This window comes from Pelobates fuscus, chromosome 12 (assembly GCF_036172605.1).
Source record: "Pelobates fuscus isolate aPelFus1 chromosome 12, aPelFus1.pri, whole genome shotgun sequence".
Taxonomy (NCBI): domain Eukaryota; kingdom Metazoa; phylum Chordata; class Amphibia; order Anura; family Pelobatidae; genus Pelobates; species Pelobates fuscus.
Window position 1 is genome coordinate 114,673,782 of NC_086328.1, and position 15,892 is coordinate 114,689,673.

Genomic DNA, 15,892 nt, shown 5'->3' on the forward strand with positions numbered 1-15,892 from the left:
AAACTTATTCTATTCGAGCAAACCCATTAGCGTTCAATTCTGTGACCTGGATATTACATTTCACAGAATGTGTAAACTTCCTTGGCACCAACACTTGGTTCTATACCCACACCATGGTACACAACAGGACGGCCTGAGTATGTACAGGCTATTATCCCTGATTGTAGTTAAATGCAGATTTTAGGCAACAATGTCAGTTGACAATATAGTGCAGCGGTTGGAATGATTTTAATGAGTTTTAATAAATGGCATGTTAATTTTACTTCTAAAAGCTTACCTAAAACCGTTTGTGTGTGTTAAAGCGGTAACGTGTTAGTTTCTAGGTTCTAGAGAGACACAGTGGGCAGGGCAGCGCCAGTTCATGCTACCCCCAGTCATACAATACATGCTGTCCTCTTAAACTAAGAGCCCCTGTCCTGGTATCCCCTGACAGCCATTGTCTGGGCTAAGCCCCTTTTATCCTGTATCTGTGCTCCTCCCCCACCCTTTCTTATTCCCATGCTGTCTCCCAGACTTTACTAGAGAGGGGGATGGGGAGAGAACAGCAGGGGAGAAAGGTTCCCACACTACGAATTCAATGCCCAAACACAGCAACAATACACTGCCTGGATTTGCAATCTCTGCTACAACTACTCAGTTCTACGACTCCCATCATCCTCAGCCACAGGAGAATTACAGCAAATATGTAGTGTTGACACCTGGTCAATATTTAACCAGCACAGCCGGTATTTGAGACTGTTTGGCCCGGTTGTCGGTATTTAAAAATAAAAAAATAAGAAAATACCAGCAATGCAAAGGCCAGTGTTTTCCTCCTACTGGAATCAGGGAGTGGAGAGGGAATATTCAAATTTTTATTCTACATGGCTATGTAAACACATTGCTATACACAAACACACACACGCGCAGACACAGTAGAGAAACATTGAATGTTATGTTATAAAAGCCATTCGGCCCATCTAGTCTGCCCCATTTTCTCAATACTTGCATTAGTCTCTTATATGTAGGGCAACATTATGCCTACCCCATGCATGCTTAAACTCCTTCACGGTGCTAACCTCTACCACTTCAGCTGGGTGGCTATTCCATGCATCCACTACCCTCTCAGTAAAGTAATACTTCCTGGTATTATTTTTAAATCTCTGCCCCTCTAATTTAAGACTATGTCCTCTTGTTGTGGTAGTTTTTCTTCTTTTAAATATAGTCTCCTCCTTTACTGTGTTGCTTCCCTTTATATATTAAAATGTAAAATATACAATAGAAATAAGTATACACACACAATGTACATTAGCCATAGGGACGCAATAAACAAGGTTCTTTTAGATAATGATTTATAATCTGGATGTGATGGATAAAAGTGGTCCAGAAAGCTTGCACTCAAATTCTGCTTAGTTGGCAACTTAAGTTGTCACATGTATTCATTGCATTAATGGGCCCTGAAAGTAAAACAAAATACTGGCTTTGGTCCATTTGGCTCCTAACATAAAACATTATGTTTAAAACATCAGGTAGAAGTCCAGGTGTGTCTTGAAATCAAGGATGGGAATGTGAAAATGTTAGAATGTAGTCAATTTCACAAAGCATTCTGGGAGAAATATTGACACATTTTGTTAGAGCTGTTGTGTCGCACACATACAGTGGTTCATAGGAGACAAAAAATGGTGGGGGTTTACTGTTGATTACGGAATAAGAAAATTAAAAAAAAAAAAGATTTTAAACCAGAAAGCTCAATAAGCTGCTGTAAATTTTTATTATTCCAAGTTTCATTTTTAAACAATATATATCTTAGTCATCTTGTAAGGTTTTAAACAAACTTACACACTGGTTAGAATTTTTATGACATCATAAAAATTCTTAAATATCACAAAATGCGTTCACTTCTACATACAGTAGAAACAACCCACAGGAGTCTAGGAAATACCTAAAATAACTAGAGATCTCCCCTCCCCCTCCCCCCTCACGCGCCCAAAAAATGTATTAATCTATGCTAGTAGCAAGCCATGAGCAGACTAGAAGCATGTTCAAACCAACAGTTACTACCAGTAATATATATATATATTACACACACACGGTTAAAATATAGATCTGCACACCAGTCAAGACTCTCTTTTCCCACAAAAATCTCAAGTTTGCAGTGATGTTACTAGCGCAAGGGATTCTGGGTGGGCATATGCAAATTAGTTCAAATAATCAACTTTTTGCCTCATTTCATTTTAAAACATGGATTCCATGAAGTTTATGTTTGCTGTATACAACAGCTTTGAAACACAGATCAGGAATTGATGCAAAGCCATCTTCCTTGTTTCCCTACAGTTTCAATAAATATTGTTTTATAAAAAAAAAAAAAAAAAAAAAAAAAAAAAAGCTGGTAATGATATGAGCAGAGAGATGCAGAAACACAATATTCCGCTGAACAATTATATAGCAAAGCTGATAGGCTTAGAACACTGAGAAGCCAAGCAAAAGCCAGAAATAATTCAAATTCAAAGAGAAGAAAATGCGTTGGGAAAGATCAAATGTCCCCCACCCGTCTTCTAGAAAAGGTAAACGATTATGAAAACAAAAGAAAGACAGAATTAAAAGTGTTCACAAGAAAAGGGGCTGAGGACCCGACTTGATTGAGTTTACAATAGGCAAGGTTATAGAAAGTTTACACAGGCCCACATAATATTATACACTTTTGTAGACATTAATAGTACGGACTGATGTAGCATAATGTCTTATGTCAGAATTGTTCTTCAAATAATTTCATGTGACATTACTTATCCCACTTGGGGAAAACACAAGATTTTCGGTTGCATAACGTGTTCACATGACAAACTACAAGTCAAGTAACAAAGCAATGTAAAAAAGAGTCGGTCACTTTGGTCACAGCGCACCCTCAATACAGGAGACCGGACCAGGGCCCAGCTAGCTCTGTATGAGTAATGATTGATGGATATCCTTACCAATAACAGGTCTGAGAATGACAGCTAATTACAGGTTGACATCATACTCAAAATGTGATTCTAAAACAGAATGTGCTGGGAGAGAAGTACATTTAGAATATAATATAATAAACTTAACTTTACGTGGACTGAAATCTAAACATAGAATTTCTGTCTGGTCTTGTACGTTTAAGACCATACATGATTCACTACTAAAGGGCATAATGGATTGCCTGCAAGGTAAAGTATTAGAACTACGTATTCTCTGTTAAGGATCAAGTCTCAGCTGCAACTCCCCTTCTAAATGAAACATACACACAGCCTTTATTTTTTCATCTAGTACAGGAGTGGTGTATATGTTGACAGCATATATTTTCCTAAATAGAAACAGGAGCAGGAACTAAACCAACGCGCCCCGACAGCCACCATCCAGTCGTTTCAGTTTCCCAATGTATCAATAATCTAGTAGAAGAGCCTTTTACAAGTTGCACTGGTCTAACGACAAAAGCCTTTTGAATATTATTTGTTCAAGGCCAGAAACAGTGTGATCCCAATCTCTGCTAGTTTTCTATCCATATGGGATATTACACAAATTCATATTCACCTTTATTAAACGGACACTTTAGTCACCAGAACCACTCCAGCTTAATGTAGTTGTTCTAGTTCGTATAATCATTCCCTTCAGGCTTTTTTCAGCAAACATGATCTTTTCAGAGAAAATGCAGTGTTTACATTACAGTCTAGGGATAACTTCACGGGCCACAACCCAGATGGCTACTAGAGGTGCATCTTGGGGCAGTGCTGCACACTGTGACTGACATTCAGTGTCTACACCCTCTGCATGAAGACACTGAACTTTTCTTATATAGATACATTGATTCAATGCATATCTATGAGGCGATGCTGAGTGGCCAGGGCTGAGTTTGACGTGTGCTAGTTCTGCCCCTGATCTGCCTTATTAACAAGCTCAGCCAATCCTTTGGGAAAACATTGTGCTTGGTTTAGAACACAACTGATAAACTGATTATGTCAGCCAAACAGGCAGATCAGGGGCAGAGGAAGCAGCTGCCGACTTGAACACAAGTAAGATTTTACTATATTTAGGGAGGGCCAGGTGGAGCTACATGGTGGCTTTAACACAATAGGGTCAGGAATACATGTTTGGCATACTTCAAAATTAATAACATATCTCATAAACCATAAACTATTGCTCTAGGGATTTTTTGAGAATAATAATATGAGAATATTATCAGAAGAAGAATATAAACACAAACAAACATTGAGAATGAGCCCTTTGCTTTAACCTAGCACACAGCGTGAGATTAATTTGGGCCTATAATTATGTTTTATGGTGAATAATAATTGCTTCTTGCTCAGATGAAGTGGACCTATTCTGATTCATTCTCAAAACACTAAAAAAATAAATTGTTCTCACGTTGTTCTGGTCACAGGTAAATTAACCCTGAACAGACATAGCCAATTATATAACCACACCTATGTGGAGACAAATTACACCTCTTACGGTTGTTTGGCTTGATGAGGGAATATAATTCGCCCTTGAAAACAGTACATTCCTCCCTTAATGTGTTCTGAATTACTCTTACAAAAGCATCGCGTCAGACGTTTTCACAAAACAAGATAATCATAAAGTCAGGTTAGGGAAGAAATTCTCTTAATGCTAGTATCATTATAGAGATAATTTTAGACAACACACCCCCTCCCAAAGTATTCATAATTTACGCTTTATAAAATCACGTTGGGTGCAATCTACAATAAGCAAGAGGAGAAGTAACTAAGTTAGTACCTTTAAAGGGTTTCTACAACCTATTTTGTGTAAAAAAGAATAAGTGGCATTATTCTGTCAGTCCCCAGGCAAAGCTGTAAATGTTGCACGGTATGCCTACATCGGACGCCACGATATCCGCGCTGAGGGTCCAAATGCAGGAAAGAGCCTAGATTTAGGAAGTCCAAAGAAACCGAACCTCCTTACTTTGGGTTTCGCACTTAACTAATCAAATAGCAAGTTGTTATCAAACGCAGTATTCACAAATTGGGATTATTTTAGTACGTTGTCCGATCTCACATTAAACATGATATATTAACGTGTTCATTTAATATTCTATTTTGTGTGCACTGCATGTGATATTTACTGTAGATTATTTATTGGTTATCACCCACAAAGCAATTCTCTTCTCTATGTTGATTTTCCTTTTCTATATTTCTGGCAAAGTAGAAAATTAGACATTGTGTGCCTTCCCACCACTAGTGTTAATTTTTTACAATTCTTTGTTCGGTTGCAAACTAACAGTCTAAAAATCCACCCAGGTTATAAGCCCAGGAGGCAATATCCCCACAAATTCTGTTTGAGTAGCCAGGCAATGAGCAATACCACTATTTACTAAATATTTGTGTTACAGCCTACAATTTATAAACTGTCTTTTTCCAAACTGTCTGCATAATTTAGCCATTGCAATACTGAGCCAGGCAGGGTTAAGTCTATAAAAAGCAGCTGCACTCCTCAGGGGCGGGTCAATGCGTTTTTTGTTTTTTTATACATTGGTCGTATTGTTCTCCTCAATACTTCTGATTGATGATATAAAAAGACAATTTTACAACTTTCCTACATGGTTAGCACAAATCTACCTCTATGAAGATTACTTATAGAATACTACCCTTACACCATAGAGCGAGGCTGACCAATACGTAGATCCCTAGATGTTGTAGAACTACAACTCCCATGATACTTTGCCATTCTAAAGGCACGCAAAGCATTATAGGAGTTGGGGATCTACCTATTGGGTAACCCTGCCCTGGAGACACCCTGATATTGGCAATCACTACCCCTCTCAAGCTTCAAAGTAAATGTTGTAAACACCTCTTTCAAGGGGGACAGTCACTTCTATCGGTATTAATTTACATTTAGATAAGTTAATCAGTCCTGATTTAGATTGCAAGCTTTACAGGGAAGAATACCTCTTCATTTGTGATCTGTACACTTACTGCACTTATTGAACATTCGTTAATGTAATGTTATGTGTGAAGGGCTGAATACGCCTATTGCAGCTATATAATTAAAGGTGTGCATTCTCTATGTATGTTATATAATTAAAGCCGGGTATTCTATATATATATTCATTCATGTTATATAATTAAAAGGTCCATTATAAATGTTATAGAATTACAAATATACAAACATCACACAAACACATTAAAAAGAGCAGAATTAGCTCCATATCCATATAGAGTGTGTTCCTTCCACCTTTTGCTGGGTCGGTAAAATCACTAAATGTTTTTAAAACATGGGTTTTATTATCCATATATCTGTCATTGTCCTGCAGGAATGCTGTACATCACACTAGGGGAAATATTTACCCACAAGCCTGATTTCCTGGCTCACAGGGGGATATGGAAGAAGTTTGCAGATTCTCACAGCTCTGGGATGGAAAACAGGATTGAGAACCAGCCAAAAGCATCAGAGAGGGTAAAGGGGGAATTACATAGAGAGCAGGGAAACATGAGTTACATTGTAATGTGTGCTTTAGCAGTTTACCTTGGGGTTTGATAAACTCCATCAACTAGCAAGTCATGGATTTTAAAAAAGAAACAAAGAAACAAATGAAAAGTGTAGTCACCAGAACAACTACAGCTTATTGCATTTGTTCTGGGGAGTATAATCATTCCCTTCAGGCTTTTTGCTGTAAACACTGTCTTTTCAGAGAAAATGCAGTGTTTACATTACATGATAGGGATAACTTCAATGGTCACTCCTCAGATGGCTACTAGAGGTTCTTCTCGGGGCAGTGCTGCACAGTGTTTTGTGCGGGCTGTGTTTGGCTTGCGCTTGCTCTGCCCCTGATCTGCCTCCTTGACAGTCTCTGCCAATCCTGTGGGAAGGCATTGTGATTGGCTCAGAACAACACTTGTGATTATGTCAGCCAAGCAGGCAGATCAGGGTACAGAGCCAGCAGCAGACTTGAACAAAAGTAAGATTTTATTATATTTAGGGGGGCAAGGAGAGGGCCAGGGGGTGCTAGACGATAGTTTTAACACTACAGGGTCAGGAATATGTTTGTGTTCCTGACCGTGTGGTGTTTATTTAACGTACGCTACTTTGAAAAGTTCTAAATGTCCATATCCCTTTAGTGTGAAAGATATAAAAGTTTTGGCTAAAGCGGCTTTGCGCCACCAAAGCATCCCCCCCCCCCAGCATTTAATAGATAAAATCTTTACAAAATAGTCAAATACTACTACTATAAAATGTATTGGAATACCAACATAGTCAAAGAGACAACGTAGGGACAGTGGCGGAACTACCACGGACGCAGGGGTCGCAACTGCAACTGGGCCCGGCACTGCAGGGGGCCCTGCCGCACTCTCAACCCCTACGACTGTGGGCCACCCACATCACTGGGGAGAGGGTAGAGCATCATGGAGGAGCAGGGGATATGGGAGAGCATGATGGAGGGGAGGCATCATGGAGGGGGGAGCAGCATGGGGGGGCGGGGGGGGAAAGGGCAATCTTTGCACCGGGGCCAGTGGTTTCTAGTTACGCCTCTGCGTAGGGACTACTTTTTCTTATTGTAAATTCTTAAGTTGATGAAACCTAATAAAGGCGGAGCTACCGCTATCAAGTTTTGTCACTTTCCGGCGCCGTCACTAGCAGTGGCTGTAAGAATAAGGCATTATCTTGCTTTGTCATGAGATAATATCTATGGAGGCCTTCAAAGACCATGTTGTACTCTCTGTATGTACGAGAGTAGAGCACCAATGTGGGCTCCTTGCTTATGTAGCTCCAGAAGGTGAAGATCAAAGATCGTGGCGCCCACAGGGGAGTGTGGGTATAAACTCACCTATACTGCATCCCAAGTGGTGATTTCACCATCAGCTGCCTTTGCAAAATATGCAAAGATCCCAGAACGTGCCTACCGCTTTAATGTTCCTATGCTCACTGAGATACACTGGTTTGTATGCCGAGTATTAGGCATTTGGATCTGTCTCTTTGGATCAGTGACAACTGCCTGATATCTACTGCTTAGAGCAGGGGGTACTGACCTGCACCCTCAAAAGTTGCCCTAGTAAAAATCCCAATAGTTGCATAGCTACATAGCTGAAAAGAGACTTGCGTCCATCAAGTTCAGCCTTCCTCACATTTGTTTTTTGCTGTTGATCCAAAAGAAGGCAAAAAACCCAGTTTGAAGTGCTTCCAATTTTGCAACAAACTAGGAAAAGACTCCTTCTTGACCCCAGAATGGCAATGTTTAAACAGAAGGGCTAGCGCCATAACAAAGCAGGAGATAATGTATGTGAAATAAATCAAAGTCTAAACTTTCATAAATGGTACACTTTATAAAACAAAATATAGATTGTGTATATATAAAACGTTATTTTTTGCTCCGATCACATTGGAATGTTGTATATAGAACTAACCCAAGCCCTAATTCTCCCCCCAACCTTCGTGACACATTGTCATCAGGATTCCTTTTTCCTCAACCACTTGACACATCACTTACTCAGAGTCTAAGTGGTCATTGAAGGAAGCCACGTTGCAAAATAAAATTGAGTAACAGGCCACTATATAACAAACATCTCTCCTTTATGATGTCACTGCTCTTACTACAAACTATGATGAAAGAAAATGAAGGTTTGCGTTCTGTCACTGACTTGACTAGACTAGCACGAGGAGAGCCTATACCCCACGGTTTCTCATCCAAGAGACCAGAGATAAATTTAAAAACATGCAAAAAATAAAAACAAAAACAAAAAATTAGATAAAAGACTCAGATTGGAGTCCAGAGATGGCTCACTTTGGCACCACGGTTACTGGTTAATTAAAGGATGCTTCACCATTGATAGGAAATGGAGTTCACAAACATATGCATCTCGGAGATTAGGAATCACTATCCTACGCTACTGCCTCTGGGAGCCTTACATGATGCCAAGACCTCAGCATCTAGAAAATCCTATCATCTAACCAAACTATTTTACAACATAGGCCAAATAATAACAGTGAATAAATGCAGGAAAACATGTTCAAAACAAACCAGAAAGCAGACTATATTTACCAACACACAGAAGCAGTAAATATAATTTAGTTTTGATCAGTCTTTTTTTCCACAACCCTGATCTATTCCCCCCTCCCCCCTTTTTTTTTTAACTAAATGCTGACTATCCCTTTAAGTGCAGTACGACAAAATCAGCTGCGCTATGCTGCTTTTAAAGGGTCGCTGCAGGCACCAATGATACATAAAGCATGTCTAGAAAAAAAAAAAATTAAATATAAAAAAAAAATGCAAACGCCACTTGATTCTACTTCCACCTCTTGTTTCCTTCTTTAAAGAGGAAGTTGTGAGACACCTAGCAGGAAATGTACCGGTCTTCCAGGGGTTTCCTCTGGGAGCAGTTAATTAACGAAGACAGCTGATTTTAGAGTTTCATTTGTTTAAAAAAAAATGAATAAAACTGCTGCCACCTGCAAACTTGCATGTGTGGCTTTAATTATCGGTTTGTTATGATATAAAAAAAAAATCCCCACATTCGTTTTCCTGTGAACCCCATTTTTTTAGGGGGAAGAACCAGGTCCTACAACAGGATTGGCAGAGAGATTACATTCATTTCCTGCCAGAAAAAGGCTTAAAAGATTGATCATTTGCTATAAAAGAAATTTGCTAGCGAGGTCGTTTTATATAGTTATTGCATATATATATATATATATATATATATGCATTTTCCCTATAAATTAATGCATAATGCACGGCTTTTCTATCGTGAACATGAATATTTTAAAATGGGGAGCTCCTAAATTACCTAAACTATAGCTGTACCAAAAATCCCTCCTAACTGGACAAGTTAAATGTTCGTTACCATCCCCATAATACAGATCAGAAGAATTATTCTGTAATTAACGGAGTAGGTTTAACACTTGTCTGTAATTGTTTTGCATAAATAAAATAATTGTAACTTAATTTTATAGTCACAATGAACTTGTATCACACGCTTATTCTCTGGCGTTTTCTATAAATTATGGGCATACAACAGCCAGGAGGCAACATGCCAAGCCTCAACATTCATTCATTGAGCATACCATAATCTGGGGAAGGTAATCGTGTTAGAGAAAGTTTGACCCCACGTGAAAATGTCGCTGGTACAATAAACACGTTTTACTCCTATTTCGTTGGGCCTGGCCGTATCAATAGACTTTAGGAAATTGGATACAAAGAATGATAGAGAGGACAGATACGGTGGTCGAAGACACTGGAGGTGGTTCTGACTTAATAGACTTCTCCAGGTGAGCCACTAAGAAATTGAAATGGAAAAAAACATACTGATCACTCACTAGCTGCATCAGATGCTGGACGAGAGCCAATGTAACTAGACTCTTTACAATCACAGCGAGAGAAGGGGAGGGGGGTAAAGCTGCACCCAGGTACACTCCTTCCATACAGGTAAACAGGAAAGGACACCTGATTACTCAGAGTAACAGGGGTTATGGCAGGCTAGAAGCATTGCTGGTTGTTTAATTATCAATATTTCAGAGAAATCCGTTTCAGTCATGGAAATCCCATGTAGAACAAACATGTAGCTATCACTAGAAGCAGCTGCTGGGGGTCCATTTATGTGTAATCAAACCTGCTCAATGGTTAACGAGGTACTGGGCATGAAATCTGCAAACGTTTCTGGTGTCCAACAAGTTAGTGGCTGTGCAAACCATGGATGGTTCTTGACTCTTAATTTAGAACTGTCTCGAAAAGGGTTCTGGGATATTCCCTTGACCCCAGTTTGTTTGTTTGTTTTTTTAAAGAATTCTTTATTCTGGTCAGTGTCTACATGTACTTAATTCAGTTCCCCGAAAAACAAAAACAAACCAAAAAAGTTATAAAAGTTGCTTTATCGGAAACATGAACATTCTGAAGCAGATAAATCAGGTTTTTTTTCACTAAGTGAGTCGATAAACGCATTTCCAATTTTACACAAAACATCCAAGCTGCGACTATAGACTAGAATTTTTCAAGTTCAACTTTTTTAACTTGAATTTTACAATCGATTGTGTTCCAAAAAGTTACCCAGGGCCAACTAAGGAACACAATGTAAGGCTTTTATTGAACCCTACAAGTTTAAGATCAAAGTTTGCTGAATGCTTGTTTGTTTAGTTTTCAATTGAAAGCTTCTCTGAATTGCTCATCAGTGGATATTTGCAGGTAACTCCAGTTCAGTAAGATTCCCCTGATCTGGTTCCCAACTGAGATCAAAGTTAAAGGACCACTATAGGCACCCAGAGCACTTCAGCTCAATGAAGTGGTCTGGGTGCCAGGTCCATCTAGGTTTAACCCTTTTTGTAGTAAACATAGCAGTTTCAGAGAAACTGCTATGTTTACATATGGGTTAATCCAGCCTCTAGTGGCTGTCTCATTGACAGCCGCTAGAGGCGCTTCCGCGCTTCTCACTGTGATTTTCACAGTGAGAAGACGCCAGCGTCCATAGGAAAGCACTGAGAATGCTTTCCTATGAGACTGGCTGAATGCGCGCGCATGCGCATTCGGCTGATGACGGAAGAAGAGGGAGGAGAGTCCCAGCGCCGAGGGAGCCCAGCGCTGTAAAAGAGGTAAGGGATTAACCCCTTTCTCCCCCTTCAGCGCCAGGGGAGTGGGACCCTGGCACTATAGTGGTCCTTTAACGCAACTCTGCAAGTGAACGTGCAGGAGAGACATTCACTAAAAACCATATTGTAGTAAATTAAAAACCGAACTGCAAAATTTAAGATAAAATTAAATTTTTGCCTTTATTTCACAACAAGTTTTCTGATTTACTAGAATTTGGTACGAATAAACTCCTTTATTTCATTGCAGCTCCAGGGGATAACAAGCGGCACTGAGGCCACTAAAGTTTTAACAGAGCAAAAACCGTGCAATTATAGAACTTAGTGCTTTTTTAGAGGAGGCCGTTGGGGCTTAGATTCCAATAAGAATGCAGAGTGATAGATTTCTAAATCTGACTTAAATCATCTTAATCTCCTAGCATCATCAAAACAGACAGAGTTCCAGTGTATTATTGGCACTAGACAAACCGTATATTTACAGAAGCTGTGTCATGTGTGCTAGGTACACAGTATGTCAGTGGACAGCAGCTTCACTCATCTACGCTTCGTGACTTTCTCGAAAGATGGTGCCAGGACATATTCAGGCACTGATTCAAATACATTTCAACTGGATTGGGTTGTAGCGAAATGCGTAGGACATGGCTATGATCAAATCACGTTGAGTGTATCTCACTGAAATGAAAAGCAGGTCATTAAAACTTAAAAGTAATTATCAGTAAATATTTTCTGCGATTAAACAGTTTTGTTCAATAAATGCATTTCAGAGCATTGAAAGAGTTAAATGCACGTGTTGTGATGTAGTAATTAGCAAATATACTGTCAAATGTTTGTTATTACCAATACATTTGCCCTCTACCCTGTCATAAAGGTAGCTATTTTGACTCTTGAAGATCCTGCCACCTTCTCCCATAAAACATCACACTCATGAACTGCTATTCCAATCAGTCCACGTGCTTTTTGTTTTCTATTACCAATAAAAACTCGCCCTCTACCCTGTCATAAAGGTAGCTATTTTGACTCTTGAAGATGCTCCACCTTCTCCCATGAAGCATCACACTCAGGAACTGCCATACATTGCCCACATGCATTTTGGTAATGCCCTGGAAGTCATGAGTCAATCAACTAACAATAGTTGACCTAGAAGTTCTGTGTGGGGTTAGAAAATATGGAGGAGCGATTTCATTGATAGCTGTGGTCACATAACGTTACGTATAAGGTGTTGGGATCTTGGTGTGCTCACTGAGACTTTACTAATGGGCAGTGCAACTATGAAAGATTGTAAGATCAGGATGGACTGGGAAATATTTGCTTTGGACCTAAAAGAAGAGTCAGTTGTGGGACAAAGCTGGACATTCTGAATGGAACTTAACTAAACTGGAACTTCAACCTCGCTGTCAACACCTGTTACTTTCATTTGACAAAAAGTAAAGAAAGGCACTGAATCCGACTGGCTTGGACAGGACTCGTTAAGAAAGATATTGACCACGTAGGGTCATACACATGTAGCTTGAGCTAGACTTACCAGGGTTAGAACTAACATGAACCAAGCAGATGTGATCACTAAACCACTGAAATGGAATGGAAGATAGTAAAGGTGCATCAACAGTGCCAAATAATTGTATTTAACGTCGCATTCCATGATGCCACCGGCTGGCCCCAAAGGCCAAAAATAAAATCCTAAAAAGACATCCAATAGTTTCACTAAATTGAATTAGGGCAATTTGAAAACTATAGTGCAAAACCTAGTTTTAAAGCAGTCAACAGAGCAATAACCAAATTGCAGAGTTACTCCTATTCAAATCTTTCAACCTGTGGTTTACCAATCAATTCTCAACTCATTACAATTCACGTTTAGTTAATTAAACCCAATGAAAAACATGGGTGTTTGTAACACCTCAATGTTAAAGGGGGAAAGGCCAGGTGGGGAGAAGCTCTCAAAAGACCTGGGCTCTCAAACACCACCTTATAATAAAGGTGGAAATAAGTTAAGATCATAGTCAGAAGAAGAGAACATTTAGGTGATACCATTACTCGAGTCTACCAGTACAATTCATCCTCGCATGTACCTCTGTTATATTACTGAGCCATTCCCATCTCTGTGCGAGTCCCATTGAGACGTGCAGAGAGGCATTGAGAGTTCTGTACCAGAAAGAGGCTGGAGAGGCTTCCTCATGGGATGAAATAACTGACTTGAAATGAGATTTAAGAAAATAGAATCGGGTGCTTCTAGATGACCGAGCTGTCCTAAACTAACGAAAGGCTGCAGTTTGGGGTAAATGCGAAGTTTGACAGCAGAACAAGCGGACAATAGGTTGCTTCGAAGGAAGGAATCTCAAGCTGATATAATCCAGGAAGTTTATGATCAGATAGCATTGTAAAGCCATGGTGATGGTGAGTCAGGCTGACAGTGTGTCCTACGCTATCAGTAAGATCTTTTTGTTCTTTAATACACACAGCACAGTGTATTAAAACCTTTAACATGACCTTTCAGCCAAAAGCACTTCTGATGTGCTCCCAACGCCACAATGCACATAGGGCTACTACGAGTACACACTTTACAATATACAGACACATATCACAATACGTACACACAGGTCACAAATCAGACAATCATTGCACACAAATGCAACTCACAGGCAATCCATACACAGAAAGCTCACAATATACACAATCCCAGTTCAAACAATCCGCAGAATACACAGTAATAGTACACACAGTTCTCAGTATACAAACATAGCTCTGAACGTACCCAGTGCAAGCGCACACATAGCTCTTAGTGTACCAAAAGATACGCACAGCTCTCAGTATAGCCAATGATAGTATGCAAAACTAAGTAGAGCCAATGATAGTTCACACAGCTCTCAGTGTACCCAGTGCTAGCACACACAGCTCTGTGTACCCAGTGCTAGCACACACAGCTCTCAGTGTACCCAGTGCTAGCACACACAGCTCTCAGTGTACCCAGTGCTAGCACACACAGCTCTCAGTGTACCCAGTGCTAGCACACACAGCTCTCAGTGTACCCAGTGCTAGCACACACAGCTCTCAGTGTACCCAGTGCTAGCACACACAGCTCTCAGTGTACCCAGTGCTAGCACACACAGCTCTCAGTGTACCCAGTGCTAGCACACACAGCTCTCAGTGTACCCAGTGTTAGCACACACAGCTCTCAGTGTACCCAGTGCTAGCACACACAGCTCTCAGTGTACCCAGTGCTAGCACACACAGCTCTCAGTGTACCCAGTGCTAGCACACACAGCTCTCAGTGTACCCAGTGCTAGCACACACAGCTCTCAGTGTACCCAGTGCTAGCACACACAGCTCTCAGTGTACCCAGTGCTAGCACACACAGCTCTCAGTGTACCCAGTGCTAGCACACACAGCTCTCAGTGTACCCAGTGCTAGCACACACAGCTCTCAGTGTACCCAGTGCTAGCACACACAGCTCTCAGTGTACCCAGTGCTAGCACACACAGCTCTCAGTGTACCCAGTGCTAGCACACACAGCTCTCAGTGTACCCAGTGCTAGCACACACAGCTCTCAGTGTACCCAGTGCTAGCACACACAGCTCTCAGTGTACCCAGTGCTAGCACACACAGCTCTCAGTATACCCAGTGCTAGCACACACAGCTCTCAGTGTACCCAGTGCTAGCACACACAGCTCTCAGTATACACAGAACAGAGTGCCACACACACAGGTTTTGTTTTGTTTTGTTTCCTTGTTACAATGTTTAACCAGCACTTCCTGCACACGGGAGGGGCGGGAGGGAGTACTCAGCACAGGTACCCAGATCCCCCAACATCCCTTCACCACAACCCCCATTCCTGCAGGCACCCGGGGCAGCTCATTGAGTTTCCTAATCAGAGTCTTAGGATACAAATAAAGGATAGAACTTCAGATTGGAAAGTAACACTGAGCCAGGCGTTCCAGCTGTCCCCTCCCCCCTTACCTGTATGTTAGTGGAGGTAAAGGTGATTTCTGTCCCTGGAACCAGCAGATCTCAGCCCAGCAGCTGCTCTCTCCAAACTTTCTCAGCAAACTGATTGCTCCAGCCAAGACTGGGAGTGCAAGGGGTGGTGCTCACAGCCGCCCCCTAGGGCATGGCTGAGAGAATGCAGTCCAACAATGCCATCTACAATCTGCCAAACTCGGTCACTCTATCTATAGCTGTTTGAGGCTGATTGATATTTATTTATTTTCACTTTCAGTATCACACATTGCTACAGTTCTATTAATAAATAGTGGAAACTGATCTTTACATTCAGTCCCAGTAAACAGCAGGAACTCTGGAGCAGTTGATCCATGTCACCATTTAACACCTGGGTAGTTAGTGACACCTAGCCTAGGGTATTAGACAGACCAGGCCTACATTA

At 40.7% G+C, this 15,892-nt stretch overlaps 1 protein-coding gene across 1 annotated transcript in view; it reads right to left on the reverse strand.

Moving 5' to 3' along the window:
• CD82 (CD82 molecule) overlaps positions 1-15,561 on the reverse strand; it is a 56,872-nt gene extending 41,311 nt beyond the window's left edge. The window contains exon 1 of the mRNA XM_063438890.1: positions 15,469-15,561. The gene's annotated coding sequence lies outside the window, so the exon portion shown is untranslated. The remainder of the gene's footprint in view (positions 1-15,468) is intronic.
• Positions 15,562-15,892: the final 331 nt, after the last annotated feature.